The following is a 23,203-nucleotide window of genomic DNA, read 5'->3' as shown; positions in this document are numbered from 1 at the left end:
CCCAACTGACCACCCAAACTTCCACTTGGTTTTTCAAACCATCTCAAACTTAGTCTATCAGAACTCATCTCTTGTTGATCTCCAACCTTGAACCCACAACACCAAACAGCTCTCCAACGCAACAGATGCCTAGTGGTTGGCCTCCAATCTCTCCCCATCCGTCCTGATCTACTGACACTCCCTTCATCCAACCACAGCATGCCTTTCTCACTTGGGCAATATAATAGCTTTTTTATTTTTAAAGATTCACTTATTTATTTGAAAGACAGAGTCACAAAGAGGCAGGGGCAGAGAGAGAGGTCTTCCATTTGCTGGTTCATTCCCCAGATGGCCACAATAGCTGCAGCTGTGCCAACCCGAAGCCAGGAGCTTCTTCTAGGTATTCCACGAAGGTGCAGGGGCCCGAAGGACTTGGGTCATCTTCCACTGCTTTCCCAGGCCATAGAGGAGAGTTGGATTGGAAGTGGAGCAGCTGGACTCAAGTGAGTACCGGTATGGGATGCCGGCACTGCAGGCAGTGGCTTTACCCTCTACATCACAGTGCTGGCCCCACAATAGCTTCTTAACTGTTCTCCTGGTTTCCATTCTAATTCCCAAGTCACTTAGGTCTCCATGCAGTAGCCAGGGTAACAGGAAAATGCTGAGGCTTTAGTGAGGCTACAGAGTCCTGCGCAGTGTGGCCCCGCCTCCTCCAGGCGTGGCTGGGGACTCCCAGCCTCACTCCTTCAGGTCCAGGCACTCTGGGTTCTCACATTCCCTGTGGATCTCTTCAGCCTAAATGTGCTCTCCTCCCCTGTGTAGATGTTAGTTAGTCTAAAGTCAGTCTTTGCTCTGTGCAGGGCGGTGCCAAAACACAGGCCCCATGCCCGTTCTGTTTATCACTGTGACCCCAGAAGCTAACAGAGGTCCTGGCACAGAACTACAGTCCAGTACACATTTGTTCAGTGGGAGAATTTTTTCCTTTACTTTTATGCGACTTAATGTTAATTATACATAATACCTTTACACAGAAATTATAAGCATAAATAAGCATCCACAAGATGAAACAAAACATTAAGCTCATAAAAAAAGGAACACAGTGCAAATGAAATATAGTCTAAAGAAAAATAATCTCAATATACTATGTATTATAAATCTATTCTTTAGCCCTTGGGGATTTCATCAGTCAAATTTGCAAAAATAAAACTTCAAAGATAAATCAGCATTCTCAGTGTTTAAGAGTGATTTCACTGATACATTTACTCCATGCTGGCCATTACTTGAAGCATCAATAAAACCTCAGAGCCAGGAACATCATTTCTAAAGTGATTTGTTCCTACAATGGCATTAAAATCATTATATGAAAGGCAGATTAACGAAATTTTAATATCTAAATTGTCCATATCGTACTATGTTTTCTCTCATACATTAACAGGATTGAAAGTACTGTTGATGTATTTTCAAAATGAATACACCAAGCTGAAAATGTATTTTATTTATGAAAATAAAAGTATTATGATAGGATGGCAGACAGAAGGGGGAAATCATTTTGGGGGAAGGAATGGCGACTTTAGTTTTCCTTTCTAGTCCCCCCTTTTTGTAAAAGATTTATTTAAAAGGCAGAGTTATAGAGAAAGTGGGAGAGACAGAGAGAGATCTTCCATATGCTGGTTCACTCCCCAAGTGACCACAACAGTGGGAGCTGGGCCAGACTGAAGCCAGGAGCAAGGAGCTTCCTCTGGGTCTCCCACCTGAGTGCAAGGACACAAGCACTTTGGCCATCTGCTGCTGCTTTCCCAGTCACATCAGCAGGGAGCTGGATCAGAAGTGGAGCTGCCAGGTTGTGAACCAGGGCCCATATGAAATACCAGCACCACAGGCAGCGGCTTTACTGCAACACCACAATGCCAGCTCCAGACCCCCGTTGTTAACAGGAAAGTAAACTTCTGGTCTAGACACTTCTTTACACTCAGCTCCAACCACGCCTGCACTTAATAACCTAGCAATGTTCACATCTGCACATGTGAGGCTCACACCCTCCCAACCCACCAACTGCTTTTCTTCTGTTTTTCATGACACAGAGGAGTCTAGCGGTGTTCCAAAAACCATGTTCGCTGCTTGGGGCAAAGAACTACAAGTATCTAATTGATGCAACAAAGGACCTTGGGAAAACAAGCAGTCGTATCTGTGGAGCGTGGTCAGCCACCACTAAGAAGCATCCTCTCTCTTCTGTATATTAAGATAATCAAAAATGAATCTTGATGTGAATGGAAGGGGAGAGGGAGTGGGAAAGGGGAGGGTTGCGGGTGGGAGGAACGGTATGGGGGGGAAGCCATTGTAATCCATAAGTCATACTTTGGAAATTTATATTCATTAAATAAAAGTTAAAAAAAAAAAGAAGCATCCTCTCTGCAGAAACCCGCCCCATCCTTCAGCAAAACAGATGCCATCCTCGCAATCTGAAATGGGGAGTCTCACTCTCAGAGGGCCGTGCTCCCTGCGGGCTCTGTCTCAGGGAGGCAGGAGACGCACCCCCTTGCCCTGCTTCTCCCACTTCTCTACATGCTTCGCTTAAAGGTGTCACATGGGGAGCACCAAGCACTTACCAATGTTCTCCCAGGGGAATGAAGGATAAAAAGGAAAGCTGTAGATGAGCACTCTGTTTTCAACCCTCTGTTTCACTTTAAAATACTTCCATCTCAGGCCACTGCTGCGACGTGGCAGGCAAAGCCGCCACCTGCAGTGCCAGCATCTCATATGGGTGCCGGTTCGAGTCCCGGCTACTCTACTTCTGATCCAGCTCTCTGCTATGGCCTGGGAAAGCAGTAGAAGATGTCCCAAGTCCTTGGGCCCCTGTACCCACGTGGGAGACATGGAAGAAGCTCCTGGCTCCTGGCTTCAGATCAGCCCAGCTCTGGCCATTGTGGCCATTTGGGGAGCGAATCAGCAGATGGAAGACCTCTCTCTCCCTCTCTGCCTCTGCCTCTCTGTGACTTTGCTTTTCAAATAAATAAATTAACCTTGAAAAAAAAATACTCCCATCTAAAGATTTGCCTTGCCCTCTTCCTGTGGGCTCAAATGCACTGACAAATGTTTACAATCATAGGGTTCCCATGCATGGCAGCTAGGATGGCAGGTGGGCCCCAGTTACTCCCGTCTCCTGGTACTCAAGCCCTATGTCCCTCTGCACGCTAAAAGGATCTGACTCTTATACACAATGGAATATTGCAGAAACAACAGCTTGACTTCTGAGCCAGGCCCCTGAAGACTGTGTGGCTTCTCTCTGCTCTCCTGGGGACCCCTCCCTCTGGCTGAGGTCAGGCACTATGGACTGAAGAGTTCCAACAGCCTCAAGCAGATCCTCTGGCCCTGGTCAATGGTTTAGCTGTCTGCCGCCAAGGCTGACATCTGGACTGAGAGAACCGGAGCCAGAAAGTCGCTTCCATAATTCCTGGCTCATACACAACTCTGGGCTATTAAATGCTTGTTGTTGTTTTAAACTGCTTGATGATCAAGACACAGTACTTCATTTTTCATCCATTACATGTACAATCAACTTGAAGCTCCATAATTTCAGAAATTTTAGATGCAAATAGGGAAAAAAGTTGCAACCCAAATCTGAAGTCCAAAAAACCTCAGATCTACACTCATCAAAAGCATGCTTTTGGAACACTGTTGGTAAGACTTCACATGACAAGGCACGTTGAGTCCTGATGAGGCCTGTCAAGCAAAAGATGCTCACTAGATGCTCAACACACGCATGAACCAATGAATGCAGCAGCAAGGAAATCAGGATGCCAAGGGGGGAGAGATTCCCAGCACGCATCCCTATAATAACTTATTTGCAATGTTTCTTCCAACCACCAGAGGGCAGGAATGGCATACTGTTTTTCCTTAACCTCTCAGCACTTAACATAATGCCTAAAGCATTTACAAAGAATAAAATAAAAATTCTGCACAAATGGAAAGAAGAAGAGCAGGGATGATGCTTGCTAATAAGTGGGAAGGGGGAAGTTCTGACTACAGGGTCCCAAAAACCTTCCTGTGGGTGGAAGCTGAGCAAAACCACAGGATGCCAGGGAATGGACACAGACTCATACAAGTTACTCTAAAAAGGGGGAATAAATAAAGAGAGGGGGGGGTGAGGCCTCAGGCCAGTTTCAAGGTACAACCAGAACACAGGGAATGCGACTGGACTCAGTGTCAATCTAAACTTTGTACTCTTAATCCTTTTTTCTACCTATGAGTTGGTATTATTCTTTTATTAAATACGTTCTTACAGGGAAAAAAAAAAAAAAAGGAAATTTGGCAGACTAGACTCAGGCTCATTCTCAGCTGCCCACATGTGATTATGATCCAGCTTTCCTGTTCTACTTAAATGAAGTGACCACAGCTGCAGCAATGCCCTCTGAAATCTACCTGCATATCAGGTACCTTGCAACTGCTCTATTATTTTTAATGCTACCTTCTAGCAAAGCTTATCAAATTATATTTTCAGACAGCCATCATTTTCTATTTAATTGGAAGCTTACTCCTAATGACAAAGGAAGCAAAATCACTTCCTTTATTCTTCAAGTTACTTAACTTAGTAAGAGCCGGGGACAACTTTGTATTTCTGCTTTTTTTTTTTTTTTTTTTATTTGCATTGCTTCTATGGTTTACAGTCTGTTTTCTGTACTCACAATTTAAGGATGGAAAGTATATTTATAAACCTGTAGAAAAGGTAACAAAAGAGAGTAGAATCTCAGTATTTCATAAAGGATAATCTATGACAGGGGTTGATGGAAATAAATGGGTTGACTTAAAAAAAAGATTTATTTATTTGAAAGGCAGAATTAGGGGGAGAGAAATATATAGAGAGAAACAGGGAGAGGTCTTCCAAATGGCCACAATGCCAGGGCACAAAAGTCAGGAGCCAGGATCCTCATCCATGTCCCCCACGGAGTGCAAGGGCCCAAGGATTTGGGCCATCTTTTGCTGGTTTCCCAGGTGCATTAGCAGGGACCTGGATCGGAAGTGGAGCATCTGGTACTCAAACAGGTGCCCATAAGGGATGCTGGCATTGCAGGCAGTGGCTTAAAATGTGGTGCCACAATGCCAGCCCTAAAGATTAACATTTGATTACTCTAAAAGGCATTCATATAAATTCCCAAACTCTTCTATTACAATAAATAATAAGATATTATATGTGTGTGTTTATAATGAAGGTCACATTGTTTCAAAGAGTCATTTACTGGTTAATGATAACAGCATCGTATCTAGGTTGTGGAACACAATGTGAAACAGAATAGGGCAGGAGTCCTTACACATGGTTCAGTGGCTTCCACAGATCCATAAACTCCTCAGCCAACTGCCCCTTTTAAATATGTAGAGAGCTTCTAAGAGGAAATGGGACTCTTTTGGCCTTAATGACGGAAAACTCAATACAAATTTGCTTGGGCCAAAGAAGGGAATTTATGGGCTCAAACCATCCAAAGGTTCAGGAGAAGAGCAGGAATGGTCAAGATCTGTGCCTGTCAGTCTTTCTCCTCCCCTCGGGGAGTCCGGCCTCAGGGCACAGCTCCAGGCCCACATCCTCACAAGCTTCTCATTCCGGCAGATTCTCTTTCTCCAGCACTTAGCGGAGTCCGAAGAAGGAGTCTCAGCGGCCACTTTACGTTCACTCCCGATCAATCGCTGGGGTCAGGAGGTTCTGCAACAAACACTGAGCAGCCCTGGGAGGAATCACAGGAGCTGAGAGTGAGGAGAGGGTTTTCTCCAAGGAAGATACGGATTAGCTTCTCAGCAGAACGGGAGGATGGGCAGGGAGCAACAGAAATGTGTCATGGATGCATGTCAACCGCCTTCAGTGCAGGTGCAGAGAGGTCCCTGGAGGCCTGTGCTGTGGCGTAGCAGGTAAAGCTGCTGCCTGCAGTGCTGTCATGCCATATGGGCGCCAGTTCGAGTCCTGGCTGCTGATCCAGCTCTCTGCTATGGCCTGAGAAAGCAGTAGAAGATGGCCCAAGTGTTTGGGCCCCTGCACCTGGCATGGGAGACCCGGAAAAAGCTCCTGGCTCCTGGCATCGGATAGGCCCAGCTCTGGCCGCAGTGGCCATCTGGGGGGTGAAGCAGCAGATGGAAGATCTCTCTCTCTCTCTCTGACTCTGCTTTTCAAATAAAATAAATAAATCTTGAAAAAAAAAAAAAAAAAAAGAGGTCCCTGGATCCCTTTTCCAAAGTTAAAAACCAGTGTAAAAAAAAAAGGTAAAGAGAAGAGTAAATGCATTTCCAAGATGTTAAACCTAATGGCGCACTACACCGCTCTTAGTTCCAAGTACCTGACATCCTAAGCAGATCCAGCGCCTCGGTCCACCCCGGATGCGCACGCTCTGCATTTGCACTTGTCCACTGCACACTGACAGCATCTCCCGCTGTCTGCTGCCTCCGGCTTCTGGGGCCTGAGCTGGTGAGTGGCACCTCTGAGTTTTACAGGCCTCCCCTGGTGTCACCTCCTCTTCTTCTACCTTATCCATCACTTCTGTCCAGGTGGCTCTCAAATATTCATCTCAAGACTAAAAATCTTTTTAAAATTTCACTGCATTCCAAAAACCAAAACAGATGCGGACCTCAGGACTTCATCGCCACATCCAAAGTGTTCAAAATAAGCAATATCTCTCCTTTGTAACAAAACCAGGCCTTCCTGCCTGTCAGTCATCCGGAGAACAGTCTGGTCACTCAGTGCCACTTTACACCTGCCTGGGGCCCACCCCCAGCACCCATCTCACTGGCTGCACTGAGAGGTCTGTGTGCTGACCCCCACCCTGTACTCTAGTGCTCTGCACAGGCACAGCTGTGTCCTTTGTCACCACAGTGGCTGGCACAGAAGCTGCCCCCAGGGAATGGCTAATTAGAGACAGGATGGGGGAGGGATTCATTTTCAAGAAAGATCTATAATTGTCCCGGCTTAAAATATTTATTATTTGTTACAAAGGTCTGTCAGCAAAAACAAAGTTGTTTGGTGCACTTTTTTTTTTTTAAGATTTTTATTTATTTATTTGACAGGTAGAATTACAAACAGTGAGAGGGAGAGTCAGAGAGAAAGGTCTTCCTTCCGCTGGTTCACTCCCTAAATGGCCGCAACGGACCGAGCTGCGCTGATCTAAAAACAGGATCCAGGTGATTCTTCCAGGTCTCCTGTATGGGTGCAGGGGCCCAAGCACCTGGGCCATCCTCCACTGTTTTCCCAGGCCACAGCAGAGAGCTGGACTGGAAGAGGAGCAGCCGGGACTAGAACCCGGCACCCATATGGGATGCCAGTGCTGCAGGTGGAGGATTAACCTAGTGCGTCACTGCACCGGCCCCTGGTTCACCTTTCAAAGTCTATATGGCTCGGGAAGTTTTAGGCAAGGAATGGGACTGAAATTTTAAAATCAGTACTTTCTTCTTTTCTTTCTCTTAGGAATTCCCTGAGTCTTAATAAAATAACAGTAATGGTAGATGTTAAGCACGAGGAAACTCATTTTCCTCCAAGGGACTAAATACAGCACTGCCTGTGTAGACACCAGATGTGTGCTCCCTGGAGGCCTGGGTCCCCAGCTGTTGCACCAGGAATACACTGTAACACACACAACCAGGGAGGGCAGGCGCACTCATGTTCCTCGGAGCACTTGCTTCTTAAAGATACTCCTCCTGACACTGAAGTGTCTTTAATCCTAATAACCCGAATTTAGGGTATCTGCTACAGAGTACTCAAAGGAAAAGTAACTTTCAACTTCCACTATTAATTATAGGCAGCATCGCGAATCACATGTACATTTATTTTCCTAAAATTCCCTTGATCCATAGACCTTTGTCCTGCATCCTACAGTTTCCATCATATAGAGAAAAGCGTTACCTTTTGGGAAAGATTAATCAATAAGTGACCTTCAGAGAGTTCAGAGAAGATGTATTTGATGGACTTGAACTTTTTTTTGCACCAAAATAAACATACCTTTTAATTCTGTTTTCCATGAATTTTTTGAAGTACCCTCCTACAGCACAATGAAAACATTAAAAATGTCAACACTATTTGCTTCACTGGTAATGATAAAAGAAAAGCAACAGCTTGGATGGGGAAAAACCAATCTCCTTCACAGCTCAGACTCTGGAAATGTAAAGAAAAGGCGCCCTCATCTGGCCAGACACAAAACCTAGCATTTTACGTGCCTGTGTTAACTCCTGTAATTGTCAGGACTGTAGCTGACAGATAAATTACAGCTGGAAAAAGTAAAAATAACTAGTAACTCAACAGTCTAAACATTCTGTCATCTTTTAAAAATATATGTATTTGTTGGCCAAAATATAACTATTTAAACCACAAAATCCAATGCAAATTAGGTAATACATAATCTCCTCCCAACCTGAAACAGTAGAAATGTTAGCAAGAAAATAAATTTTTCCCAGTACTGTTATCTGCAAATCATTAAGTATAAAATGGCATATATAAATTTATATTCTAAGGACATGATAAACTTATGACTGCCAGAGCTATTATCTAGGGAAAAAAATCTTCACAAAATTTAAGAGTTCCTATTTTTTCTTCCTATTTCCAAAAAATAATATACCATTTCAAATTACATTTGGTAGATTATTTATATTTTTAGATGGACATCCCTGCCAAGCCCCGATTGGCAATACCGTCTTCAGCAGGTCTGTCGCACTAATGCTACAACTGAAATGCTAGGAGGCGCAGTCCTACCGCCAGCAGCTCCGAGTGACAGCCGAGCCCGTAAAGACATTAGAAGTCACTCTGGCAGGAACAGTGTGTGTGAGGCAGAACCGTGTCCTAACGTCCAGAGTTCATGAACCTCTTACCCTACATGGTTGGCTAAAGGGACTCTGCAGGCGGGGATGAGATGGGGATTACCTGGGTGGTCCCAGGTCATCACAAGGGTCATTCTGAGTTGAGGAAGGAGTTAGGAGCTGTGGCTATGAAAGGACCTGGCAAACACACAGCTGCTGGCTCTGGAGATGAAGAAAGGAGCCCACCAATCAGGACTCGGGCGACTTCCAGAAGCTGGAGAAAGCGAGGAAGCAGACCCTGCCCTGAGCCTCTGGGAGGACAAAGCCCTGCTGACACTGATTTTAGCCCAGCGACATGTGGGTGGGGCTTCTGACCTACACAACTGTAAGACAATAGACCCGTGTTGCCTTCAGTCGTGAAGTCTGGTAATTTTCACAGCAGCAACAGAAAATGAATACATGGAGCTCAACTCACTGAATCCCCATACTGCTGGGGCTGGTACTATTATTAATCCTATTTCACCCAGAAGGAAGCTGAGATGTTAGCCTGCCCCAGGACACACAGCCACAGCTAAACTTCCCCCAGGGACCCGCCCATGTGATGGCCATAACACGCCCACTCCCACATGAGTGCCTTCAATGTGCAAACATGACACGGGTGACCTCCGAGTTCCACTCGCGTCCCCACCCCCACTTTCCAGGCACTGTTATTTAAAATTTTCATCTTTTCCCCCATTTAACCCATCTATGGATGACTGTATCTTACACCGATCTTGCACTGTTTCAGTTCCAGTCATGTAAAGACCCATCAGAAAACTTTCAGTGGCTTCTCACTATGTAATCAGGTGAACCCCAAACTCCTTTAAGGAACGCAGTCTCACCTTTCCCTCTTTCACCACTGTTTCACACATGCCACAAAACCCCCCAAAGGTACTTTTCAGCCCCCCAACATTCTGCCACTGCCTCACTCCCATGTCTTCTCTTGCTCTATGACACTTGCCTGTTGCGTGCATCTATCAAAAATCACAACGACCCCTTAAAAGTAGCACTCCAGCCACAAAGCACTGCAGAACTCTGCTTGTAAACTCAGGAGTCTTTGCCTTGTCCAGCCTCACTCGGCATCTGACCCAGGACTCAAGCTGAGGGGGCCGGGTATCAATGCCGTTTTAAACACAGCCCAGACTTTCAGGTTAGATATCCTGGGTTCATATCCCAGCTCTGCCACTTCCTTGCTTAGAGATCTACAGCAACTACTTCATGCCTCTGGCCCATGTTTTCTTACCTGAAGAACGGGAAAATAACACTATTCCTCCTCCTAGGGTTGTTTCAACAGTTTAGTGGATTAGAACTTGAAGCTGTGAGAGAGGCTCTACATTTACTGCAGCCCCCTCAATCTTAGTCTACTAGGCTGATCGCAGATGATCTGTCTAGTCATCCTTTCCCTTCTTCCAGAAGGCTGGGCCTCCTAACTCATCCCACGGATGGCAGCTCCCAACCAGGGTACGAGTGTGGGAGACCTCCCTGAACCAGCCATCTGCCCTTTCAGCATCTTCCTCTTCTCCCTCTGAACCAACCCCCACCCCTCTTAACGCATTTTCTTATGCCGGATTTACCGCACCCACTTATTTACATGCTGCATAAACAGCTGACTGGCCAGATCCGCAGTCCCTCTATTCTGGCCCCTCTGCCTGTGAGTGCAGAGGAAAAGATAAGCAGCAACCACAATGAGATGGTCAATACAACCATCACTGTTTTTACAGGCAAATGTCTTGTCCCCCTACACAAAGACAGGCTGTCTGGGCACACGGGCTGTACAGCAGTAATCAATCATCAGACCCAAAAAACACAGAACCCTCACTTTTAGTTTTGATGAAGCTGCCGGCAGGAGCTGAAGTGGAGTGAGTGAGGATCAGTCAGCAGAAACTGCTGCTTGTTCACCACTCCTCTCCCAGCCAGTGTAGCACAAACCACACACACTTGCCCTGGCTATCGTTAAATGACCAACACTTCCACACTGCTCTCGGGACTTCAGTGACATTACCTTACTTAAACTGAGTTAGATTAATGAACTAATCCATTCTTTAAAAATTTTTTTTACCTGTCAAGATAACTACCAGTGTAGCCACATCCGCCTTTTATTAGATTGATTAAGTGGTCCTGACCCTGAGTCCTTACTCCAGGGCCTTCGCCTTGGATATTCTAGGCCCTAGTCTCTCATCTCCCTCCCTTAGCCTAAAGGTTCTTTGTCCTGCTTTGGTAATTGCAAATAAACCCCTTACTAAAGACTCACCAAACAGGGAGTGGTGCAGTAGGTCCAGGTGGGCCTAGTAAGGTTCCAGATTATAAGACTAAGTAGTCATTTACCTTCTCCAAAGAGAACGTCTTCATGTCGGGCTCTGTCTTGGGGGGTTTGGATTTTTCTTTTTTAAGGCCCTCAGTCAACAATACAACTGGTACATGCACGAAGCCCCTAGACTAGCTGAGGCTACTTAGCCATTATCAAAATTTCCCAAAGAAAGTGATGGCTATCCTGTCACTGAGCAATCAGAGAGGGGCCCCCAGAGACTTGCACATGAGCTCAGCATACACCTCTCAACCACAACTTCCGTCTATCTGAGTCCCTACCCTTCATCCCTCGGGGAGTTTGTGAGATAAACGACAGCTGCCCATACTCCTTAATCCGCACTTTGCAAAAATTCCTGTCTTCTTCCACTGCTGTGATGTCAGCGACTGGCTTGCAGTGCATGCCGGGCCCTGGACCTGGATTGTGGGGCTCGGCAAAGGCACGTTGGGTCTCAGAGTACTTCAATGTTGCATCATTACAGTGTTTCATTCCGCAAGAGACTTCAACTATCTCTACAAGTTAACATGATGCTAAGCGTTCTACTTCATTTAATCACATTCTTCTGTAACAAGCTCAGCGCTAAATTCAAGTTGTCTACTGCCATTCTAACTCATACTAATAACTGCTCTATGGAGTTCAAATGTCCATTTTCTTTATATCTAGTTCAAGCCATTTCAAGTAAATAGTGAAATATGGTTACAGAAGCAAGCTTTCTCTTTAACATTTTCTGGATTATTAAATAGTTTAAATTATTTTATGACATAAAAAGAGGATTTTATTGGTTCAATGCCTTTTTTTTCTTTTTTTTTTTTTTTTTTTGGCAGGCAGAATGGATAGTGAGAGAGAGAGAGACAGAGAGAAAGATCCTCCTTTTGCTGTTGGTTCACCCTCCAGTGGCCGCCACGGCCGGTGCACTGTGCTGATCCGATGGCAGGAGCCAGGTGCTTCTCCTGGTCTCCCATGGGGTGCAGGGCCCAAGCACTTGGGCCATCCTCCACTGCACTCCCGGGCCACAGCAGAGAGCTGGACTGGAAGAGGGGCAACCAGGACAGAATCTGGCGCCCCGACTGGGACTAGAACCCGGTGTGCTGGCGCTGCAAGGCGGAGGATTAGCCTAGTGAGCCACGGTGCCAGCCCCCCCCCCCCCTTTTTTTTTTTTGGAAGATTTATTTATTTACTTGAGAGACAGAGTTACAGACATAGAGAAGGAAAGACACAGAGAGGCAGAAACAGAGGTCTTCCATCCGCTGGTTCACTCCCCAAATGGCCACAACGGCCAGAACAGGGCAGATCCAAAGCCAGGAGCCAGGAGCTTCTTCCAGGTCTTCCACGCAGGCCCAGGGGCCCTAGAACTTGGGGGCCATCCTCTACTGCTTTCCCAGGCCATCAGCAGGGAGCTGGATCGGAAGTGGAGCAGCCAGGACTTGAATGAGTTCCCACACGGGATGCCGGCGCTGCAGGTGGATACTTAACCTAATACGCCACAGCACCAGCCCCTCTATGCCTCCTTTTAACTATCTGCCTGTGTACATGAAATATACAAAACTCTGGACCCATGGCTGGGAACTCTGACTGCCACTGTCACCGTGAGGAGTTCTTTAATACAGATCCCAAGCCTGCCCAGCAGAGGCAGTTGGTCTCCACTGAGCCCACGATGGAATCTTGCTGCTAATGTTCCTTCAGGCTTCGGTGAGCCTGAAGAATCAGCTTCAGAATATAAAGGAACACAATGCATTCCATAGACACATGTTTTAAAAATACATGTTACTTTTTTAGGGGCTGGTGCAATGGCGTAGCAGGTAAAGCTACCGCCTGCAGTGCTGGCATACCATATGGGTGCTGGTTCGAGTCCCGGCTGCTCCACTTCCAATCCAGTTCTCTGTGATGGCCTGAGAAAGCAGTGGAAGACAACCCAAGTCCTTGGGCCCCTCCACCCGTGAGGGAGACCTGGAAGAAGCTCCTGGCTCCTGCCTTCAGATCGGCGCAGCTCTGGCCATTGCGGCCAACTGGGGAGTGAAGCAGCAGATGGAAGACTTTTCTTTCTCACTCTCACTTTGACTCTCCTTCTCTCTCTGTGTAACTCTGACTTTCAAATAAATAAATAAATCTTAAAAAAAAAGTATTTAATTTATTTATTTAAGAGGTAGTGTTACAGAGAGAGGGAGAGACACGGAGAGAGAGGTCTTCCATCCGCTGGTTCACTCCCCAAATGGCCACAATGGTCCGAGCTGCGCCGATCCGAAGCCAGGAGCCAGGAGCTTCTTCTGGGTCTCCCACATGGATGCAGGGGTGTAAGGACTTGGGCGATCTTCTACTGCTCTCCCAGGTCATAACAGAGAGCTGAATTGGAAGAGGAACAGCAGGGATACGAACTGGTGTCCATATAGGATGCTGGCACTACAGGCAGAGGCTTAGCCCACGGTGCCACAGGGCCAGCCCCAAGTTACTTTTATAATCAGTCATTTGATTTGAAAACTCACCTAACTAATATATAAATACTTTAAATCAGCATTATACTGCATGTGTCTTTGGAAATATAAATACAACAATCACTGTCAACCTTTTTTTATTTTTTTCCACAAATGGTCAGTCCAGTATGTTCTAAAACATACTTTCAAGTGTAAAATTGCATCAAGCACATCAAAATAATAACACAAATTACATTCTAAAGGCCTTTTATCCTTGGTATCTGACAATGTTGTTCCAGATCTGCTTGTTGGCAATTTAAAACTCACTTTCTGGATTAGTCTGCAACATGAATCCCCCTGTGTTTCATTATCTTTTTTCTGTGGAGCACCCCAGATCTCACGTGCCTCAGTGCTGACAGCCACTCTGCCCGGCTCGTGGGCTGGTGGAAGAGCCTTCTGCTGGGCATGCAAACCAGTCCTGAGGATGAAAATGCCCTTGATTACTGTCAGATGACCTAGACTTTCAGAGTGAAAATTTAAATCCCAGCGGTGATTTAAAGTCTATCTATATTCAGCTATTAAGCCCTTTTGGACTCAAACAGCAGACACACACAATAAATCTCAAAGCTGACAGTTGGCGACGTGCTTACCACCTCTGGCACCTTTGTGCTCTGAAAAAAACCACTGACCTCCTGCACTCTGACCCTCTGCATAAAACCTGTGTAAAATACTAACCCTGGGTATGGGATGGGAGGGCCCCATACCCAACCCAAATGTGTTGAAATAAACGCCACATGGTCAAATAAATTTACCAGGTTTTAATTTTTCTCCATTCTGATTACTTTTTTCTCTTTAACACACGCACAGTTACGTCATTACTCTGAGTTCTTACAAATAAGAGGCTTTCAACCACCCAAAATTAATTTGCCAATGTCTACTACAACAAGCTCCTTTCCCCACTCCATGTGCTATGGACAAACCTATGTGGTAAAATTTATATTTACCTAACACGTCACTCTTTGCTTCAATTGTTGTTCAGTTTCCCTTCTAGTCCTTGGTTATATGTATAAACTTAAAAGATTGAGCTCAATATCCTATGAACTGATAGAAATGATACTGCTTGGCCGGTGCCGTGGCTCAATAGGCTAATCCTCCACCTAGCGGCACTGGCACACAGGGTTCTAGTCCCGGTTGGGGCGCCGGATTCTGTCCTGGTTGCCCCTCTTCCAGGCCAGCTCTCTGCTGTGGCCTGGGAGTGCAGTGGAGGATGGCCCAAGTGCTTGGGCCCTGTACCCCATGGGAGACCAGGAGAAGCACCTGGCTCCTGCCTTCAGATGGGCGCGGTACGCTGGCTGCGGCAGCCATTGGAGGGTGAACCAACAGCAAAGGAAGACCTTTCTCTCTGTCTCTCTCTCTCACTATCCACTCTGCCTGTCAAAAAAAAAAAAAAAAAAAAAAAAAAAAAAAGAAATGATACTGCTCAATGGATGCACTAACACTAAGTAGGGCATGGGATTAAAAATGGAATGAAAAGGGCCAATGCCATTGCGCAGGAGGTTAATCCTTTGCCTGCAGTGCTGGAAATCCACATGGGTGCTGGTTCTAGTCCTGGCTGCTCCTCTTCCAATTCAGCTCTCTGCGATGGCCTGGGAAAGCAGTAGAAGGCCCAAGTGCTTGGGCCCCTGCATCCACATGGGAGACCTGGAAGAAGCTCCTGGCTCCTGATCAGCACAGCTCAAACCATTGTGGCCATTTGGGGAGTGAACCAGTGGATGGAAGACCTTTCTCTCTGTCTCTTCCTCTCATTGTCTGTAACTCTGCCTCTCAAATAAATAAATAAAATCTTTAAAAAAAAATGGAATGAAAAAGCATTCAAGAACAATTATATAAAACAGCCAGTTTCACATTTAAAAAAAACCCTGAATGTGAAAAACTGATTTCCCAATGTGAAGGAGTTAAACATCTTGCTAAAAAAAAAGTAATCATATGAATCCTAAGAATTTCTGAGAGGCAATGCATGTCTGCAATTAAAATAACACAAATGCAAGACTTCCCTTCTTTATCCTAAGCATTTAGTTTCTATCCCAAATGGAACCAAACCATGGATTTCTAGATCTCAACAGAGTAACATACAGAATAGCATACCACTACTATAAATAATTATGCTACTTCTTTTCTTTTCTTAAAGAAAGCGATTCAGACACCACATCACGTCTACTGCTTTGTGGAAGTGAGGAAACTGATGCCCAATGAGGCAAACCATACAAAGTCTAAAGGGGGAGCCCAGAGGCAGGTCTCAGTCCAATCACTTTTCACCTAGGATAGACCTGTATCAGCCAGAAGAAAAACCCTGAACACTCTCCCACTGAATAGGTGAGTGGGTTACTATCATCATCCTGCCTCTACGCCATATTTTAATTCATTGTATCAACTTTGTAACTTTAATCATGAATATTAAGAATAAAACGAACTACCTCTTTGAAATATGTAGACAGACATTCTACTGCATGCCCCACTGCCACCGTGCTGCACCTGCCTCTCTGGGGGCTGACTTCCTTTCTTTTCTACAAAATGAGTATGCTGGCCTCAAGTTCAATAATCCCTAGACACCCTAGTGTCTTTAACCAGTGATGGGGTCAGCTTGATATTTTTAGCTATCTTGACTGCACTTACCTGGGGAATAATCAATTCTGAATGAGATGTAATATATGGGTGAAAAATTACACAAATTTCTGTACTGCCCTCATTTATGAACACTTAGTTTGCTAGCAGTCACAGGCCACAGTGGAAATGCTGTGCCCTGGATGGACAGGAGAAGGAGACCGCTGGCTGTGGGTGAGGGCTCCTGACATGTACTCGGGGCACATGACAAGCCCAGTGGCACCTCTACATCAGAGCCCCAACTGCCAGAGAGAATGGTCTGCTCACTTTGAAAGCTAGGACTTACCTCTCTGTTGATACCGCACTAAGGTATGCAATTAGTCACATGGAAGCTCTTCATCAGTGTTGGCTAAGTCCCTGAAAATTAATGAAGGTCAAGGCAGCGGTTTCGCCTTGCAGTTAAAACACCTGCTCCATTTGGCAGTGCTCGGCTGGATGTTCGGCTCTGGCTCCTGACTCCAGCTTCCCACCAATGGAGATCCTGGAAGCAGCAGTGAGGGTTCAGATAACTGGATTTCTGCTGCCCATATGGAAACCTGAATTGAGTTCCAGGACCCCAACTTTGGCTTTGGTCCAGCTTCAGTTGTTGTGGGTATTTGGGGGAGTGAATCAGCAGATAGGAGCTCTGTTTCTCTTTCAAATAAAATAAAAAAAAGCAATAAATAAATAAAGATGGGAAATACTACTACTACTAGACAATCAACTGTGTGCTTCTGAATAGGGAAATTACTTGAGCATGTCAGAGTTCATATTAACTCCAGGTCCATTATTACTCATCATTTAACCATTATTACAAAAAGATGAGTATAAAAACTTCTCCTGAGGTACAACATGGTGCTCTTCAGTGACTGGTTGTGTCCACGTGGATGCCAATCCAAAGCACCCTCATTTCCACCACGATGAAGTCACTTTCACTCAAAAGGTATTACTATGTCCACTAGTACTTTTTAAAAAAGATTTATTTATTTTATTATTTGAAAGGCAGAGGTACAGAGAGGCAGAGGCAGTGGGTGGGTGTGGGGGGCGGGGAGAGTCTTTCATCTCCAAAGGGCTACAACGGCCAGAGCTATGCTAATCCGAAGCAAGGAGCCAGGAGCTTCTTCTGGATCTCTGATGCAGGTGCAGGGGCACAAGGACTTGGGCCATATTCCACTGCTTTCTCAGGCCATAGCAGAGAGCTGGATCGGAAGTGGAGCAGCCGGGACTCAAATCGGTACCCATGTGCAATGCTGGCACCATAGGCAATGACTACCTGCTACGCCACAGGACCGGCCCCCACTAGTACTATTTTGTATTGCATTATGGTTTATTTAATCTTAACTCATAAATCTTTTTATAACTGCTTTCATGGTCTCTATGCTAAATACTTTAAAATATTAAATTTAAAAAATTTTATTCATTTGAGATGCAGAGAGATGAAGAGAGGATGAAAGAGAGCACGCCCATCCTCTGGTTCACTTCCCTGTGCCCACGACAGCTGGGGATGGGCCTAGAGCAAGGCAGGAGTGGGGAACTCAATCTAAGTTTCCCATGTGGGTGATGGACCTCTACTTGAGCCAGCACCACTGCCTCCCAGAGTATGCATTGCAGGAAGCTGGGATCAGAAGTGGAGCCAGGACTTGAACCCCAGCACTCCAATATGGGATGCAGCTGCTTCAAGTAGTCTTAACTGCTGTGCCAAGCACCCACCCTCAATATACTTTAGCTTAATCTTAGTACTAAACCTGCTTTTTCCTTAAGAAAAATTAAATCATAAAAAAATCAGGGGAAGACATTTCAAAAATTATTTCATAATAAGGGAATAATGTCCTTAGTCACGGTTACTAAGCAAAATGGTTCTTAACAATGAATATAACTTTGCAAAAAAATTTTTTTTAAGTATTATTTTATTTATTTGAAAGAGGCGTTACAGAGAGAAGTAGAGCCAGAGAAAGAGAGGTCTTCCATCTGCTGCTTCACTCCCCAACTGGCTGCAACGGCCAGAGCTGTGCCGATCCGATGCCAGGAGCCAGCAGCTTCTTCCAGGTCTCCCTCATGGGTGGAGGGGCCCAAGGACTTGGGCCATCTTCTACTGCTTTCCCAGGCCTTAGCAGAGAGCTGGATCAGAAGAGCAGCAGCCGGGACACGAACTGGCATCCATATGGGATGCTGGCACTGCAGGCTCAGGCTTTAACTCGCTGCACCACAGTGCCGGTTCCGCAAAAATTTTTAAAGCAAAGATAACACATATTTTATCTGTGTAACTTTTCCCCTATAAAGTACAGAGGATTTAAAGTGAAAAGGAAAACCTCTGTCCATCAGGGATATTTCTCATCAAAATCCAAAAAACTCTGAAGTAACTGTTAACATTTTCTCTTGTGTCCTATGAAATTTCTTAAATAGGAAAGCATACATGGATGTTATTTTAATTGGTTTTAAAACTTGCTTTTTTCACTTATGTCTTGGGCACTAGTACATAACACTCTGCTGCTACCTGTACTTTAGTATTTCACAGCTGACATAACTAGCTCATTACTGAGACAAATGGGCCACCTTCAGTTTTTGCATGCATCCATGCATATGTATGTGTGCACGTGTATAAACATCTGTGTACATCTTAACAAACGATATGAAAGTTCAATCTAATATCAATACTAATAAGACAAACCAGCAGGGATACACCTGATGGGCCAGTGAGGATGAGCATCTTATATGTGGCCTTTCTCATCAGTTCACACATACACACCAGTAGCAAAAGAGCACTTTCCCTCTGCCTTCACCAATGTGTAGCATCATCACGTTTAAATCTTTGCCAATATAATCAGTGAGTAAGACATTTCATTCCAGCTGGCTTCCCCTTCCCCACCATATGTGGTTTTGGATTTTTTTTTTTTTTATATTTATTTGAAAGTCTAGAGTTAACAGAGAGCCAGAGAGCGAGAGAGCAAGATCTTCCATCCACTGGTTCACTCCCCGAATGGCTGCAACAGCTGGAGCTACACCGATCCGAAGCCAGGAGCCAGGAGCCAGGAGCCAGGAGCTTCTTCCGGGTCTCCCATGTGGGTGCAGGGGCCCAAGGACTTGGGCCATTTTCTACTGCTTTCCCAGGCCACAGCAGAGAGCTGGATCGGAAGAGGAGCAGCTAGGACTCGAACCGGTGCCCATATGGGATGCCGGCACTGCAGGCGACAGCTTTACCCACTACGCCACAGCGCCGCTCTCCCCACCCCCTTTAAAGTCTTTTACTCTTCTTTTATCCACATTCTCTATAAGCTTGCTCATTATTTTCTAACTGGGAATCAAATATTTTAAAATGCTACATATTCAAGTAAACATCTCTCACTACAAAACAATTCTGAAGATTGCCTGTGGTTTCCTGTGTTGTTTGTTTAGAATTTTTGAACTTCTTCCTGTCCAAATCCAACAGGGATCTCCCCATGTAGATTTGTTTTTATATGCATAAATCTACAGCATGGATAAATAAAATACATCCAAGTGATACCCTAGTAAGGGCACAGCAGCAAGCAGGCAAAGGCCAGGAGTCCCGGTCAATCTCATTCTGGTGCCCTTCCCTGCTACAGTACGCTGGTTCACCCAGGTGTCACCCTAGCCCTGGAAGTACTAGCTCCTCAATGAATAAAATGAAAGCCTGGCAGAATGGTCCCCAGAACTGCTTCTGGGCACAAATATCATCAACAGTCAAGAGGTTGCAAAACTTTTCTTGGGATCATGAAACATTTATAGGACAAAATAAAACAATCTGGTCATTATGGATTAGAAAACCAAACTTCAGAAGTAGGGACATGCTTACATCCCAATTGGAGTACACAGGTTTGATGCTTGGCTCAAGTAACTGGGTTCCCTGCCACCCACATGGGAGAACTGGAGTAGTTCCCAAACCCTGGGGTCAGCCCCAGTCCAGCCCAGCCACACCTATTGCAGGCATCTGACGGAGTAAACTAGCAACGGGAGCTCTCTTTTCCTGTTTCTCTTTGCCTGTCAAATAAAATAAATATATAAAATCTTAAAAACTCAAATTATAAAATAACAAGATTATCAACACGACAATATCCACGGATACCTGATTTTCAAATCATCAATATATTAGGAAGTTGGGAAAATACACACATACTGAATATACTCAAAGTATTAACATAATTTTCAGTGTGATTTTCTGATAATGAGTAGTTTAGCAGAAAAAAAAAAAAACTTATTTAAGAGCCTGTTGTATGAGGCCGGCACTGTGGTATAGTGGGTAAAGCCACTGCCTGCAGTGCTGGCATCCCATATGGGCACTGGTTCGAGCCTCGGCTGCTCCACTTCCAATCCAGCTCTCTGCAAAGACCTGGGAAAGAAGCAGAAGATGGCCCATGTCCTTGCGCCCCTGCACCCACGTGGGAGGCCTGGAAGAAGCTCCTGGTTCCTGGCTTCGGATTGGCACAGCTCTGGCCGAGGCGGCCAATTAGGGAGTGAGCCAGCAGAAGGAAGACCTCCCTCCCCCACCCCCCCCACCTTTCCTCTCTCTGCCTCTCCTCTGTGTGTAACTCTGACTTTCAAATAAATAAATAAATCTTTAAGAAAAAAAAAAAAAAGAGCCTGTTGTGATTAAAAGCTCTTGTTGCTGGAATAAGATGTCCATTACTGGTATATGTGTTATTTTAATCTTTAAACTCCACCATTAAATGATACATGTCAATCAATTCAGAATTTTAGTTGAGTTTTATATTTCCACTCATGAAATTATTAAAACCAAATCAATTTCCTACCATCTAAAGAAATATTTTTGGGCCATGATGCCTATGCATATTCATTTACTTTTAAAAACCATGTTTGAGAAAAAATATCTCAAACACAAATTTTATGTAGGTGGAAAATCATTGCTATAGCAACAGTGGCTTCAGTTTATAAGAAATGAAAAGTGGAAAACTCCCATTCTCAACACTTAGATATTTGATTTTTTGGTGGTTGAGGAAACAGGACAAGAAAGCTCCTGACCTTTCATCACTACTATCATGGACTGTCTCCCAGTGAGATGCAGAGAAACTAAAAGCCTTAAGGATAAAAATCTATGGCGCCTTTTCAAAAAAGGAAGTTAATTACCAAAAATCAACCATGACCCTTTAAGCTATCCCCTGGGCTGTTAGTCCTCCTCTGCCTCGTGGTTCTTGGAGCCAAAGGAGTTGGTGGGATACTGAGAGCCCCCAAGAGCGAATGACTGGTGTATCTTTGAGGTCCTGCTACGACTAAGACGAGTACCACGTCATTGCACTGGTCCCAACTAGTACAGGGTTCCTGCCCACATCATTTTCTGAGGACAGTCACCTTACTGTTCTGATGTGAAAATCAGCATCAAAAAAAGAAATTAAGACAGCATTTTTATGAAAATTAGCTAAATTTTATGTATATGAATATGTATGAATTTTCTTTAAGAAAACTGTCCCCCATTCTACTGCCCAGGTGTAAAACACAGCTCTGGGGAATGATCACCACCACTAATTTAACAAACCTAGAGCATGTGACCCGTGGAACATGGCAGAGTAACACAGTGTTATGTAATTCTGTGATAGTTTTTTCCTGGCTCTGCCATTTTTTAGCTATGTGACTGCAGCCAATTTAATTTATCCATGCCTCAGTGCATAAATCCAAAAATTCTAAATGATAGTGGTGCTATCTTACAGCATTATTGCAAAGATCAAATGAGTTAATATATCTAAAGCACTAAGAACTATGCCTGGCACATCATATGAACTTAATGAATAAAATTAGTAAATACTTTTTCTGCTCGTTTTTAGCCATTCTAATAGCTATGCAGTAGTACTGAATAGTGGGTATAATTTGCATTTCTCTAAACACTACTAATGTTCATTATTTTCTCAAGTATAAACTTGCAATCTGCATATCTTCTTGGTGACAAAGTATTTTTAAAATTATTATTATATATTTATTTATTTGAGAACCATCCACTGGTTCGTACCCCAAATTCCCACAACAGCCAGGGCTAGACGGAGACTAGTGCAGGAGTCAGGAACACACTTGCCATGTGAGTGAGAGAAACACAATTACTTGAGAGCCATCACCTCTGCCTTCCAGGGTCTGCATGGGTGGGAAGCTAGAGTCAGGAGCCAGAGCTGGGAATTGAACCCATGGACTCCAATGTGGGCCAAGTGTCTCTTAACCACTAGACTAAATGCTTGCTCCCTTACTGTTGAGTTCTGAGAGTTCTTTATAGTATTCGGACTTAATCTGTTTGTCAGGCATACTATATGCAAATATTTTCACCTAATCACTTGTCATTTTTTTTAAGACTTATTTTATTTTTTTGAAAGGCAGAGTCAGAGAGAGGACAGAGACACACAAAGAAAGCGAGTTCTTCTGTCTGTTGGTTTACTCTCCAAACAGTTGCAATGGCCAGGGCTGGGCTGAAATGAAGCCAGGATCCAGCAACCAGGAGCTTCTTCCAGGTCTTCCACGTGCATACAGGGGCTCAAGTACTTCTGCTGCTTTTCCATGGGCATTAGCAGGTAGCTGGAACGGAAGTGGAGCAGCCAGGACTCAAACCAGTGCTGATATGGGATGCCAGGCATCGCAGGCAGGTATGCCCCAACACTGTCCCTGTCATTTATCTTTATTTTATCTTTTTCATTAAAAATCTCATTAACAATAATTATCCATTATTTACAGGGTGTAGTGTAACATATTTTCTTTCTTTGTGCTCCTAGAACATTTTTTAAATGTTAAAACTTTAAATTTATCTATGATATATATAGATATAGATAGATAGATAGATAGATAGATAGATAGATTTTTTATATATAATGAGTTGAAGCTCTTTGTTGCATATGAATGTCCAACTACCCCAGCACCATTTGTTAAAAAGTCTAACCTTTCAGGGGCCGGAGCTGTGATATAGCAAGTAAAGCCGCCACCTGCAGTGCCGGCATCCCATATGGGCTCCAGTTCCTGTCCTGGCTGCTCCACTTCCAATCCAGCTCTCGGCTATGGCCTGGGAAAGCAGTAGAAGATGACCCAAGTGCTTGGGTCCCTGCACCCACGTGGGAGACCCAGAAGAAGC

The 23,203-nt window shown here is 44.7% G+C and overlaps 1 protein-coding gene across 39 annotated transcripts in view; it reads right to left on the bottom strand.

The window, feature by feature from the left end:
- PLEKHA5 (pleckstrin homology domain containing A5) overlaps positions 1-23,203 on the bottom strand; it is a 265,114-nt gene that overhangs the window by 180,330 nt on the left and 61,581 nt on the right. The window contains exon 4 of one of the 39 annotated variants that reach the window (XR_007921240.2): positions 13,819-13,969. The exons of the other annotated variants lie outside the window; for them this stretch is intronic. The gene's annotated coding sequence lies outside the window, so the exon portion shown is untranslated. The remainder of the gene's footprint in view (positions 1-13,818; positions 13,970-23,203) is intronic. 39 annotated transcript variants of the gene reach the window in all.

The sequence above is a fragment of the Oryctolagus cuniculus genome, chromosome 9 (genome assembly GCF_964237555.1).
Source record: "Oryctolagus cuniculus chromosome 9, mOryCun1.1, whole genome shotgun sequence".
Lineage (NCBI taxonomy): Eukaryota > Metazoa > Chordata > Mammalia > Lagomorpha > Leporidae > Oryctolagus > Oryctolagus cuniculus.
The sequence above is the reverse complement of the archived record's forward strand: the minus strand, read 5'-3'. Positions and strand labels throughout refer to the sequence as shown.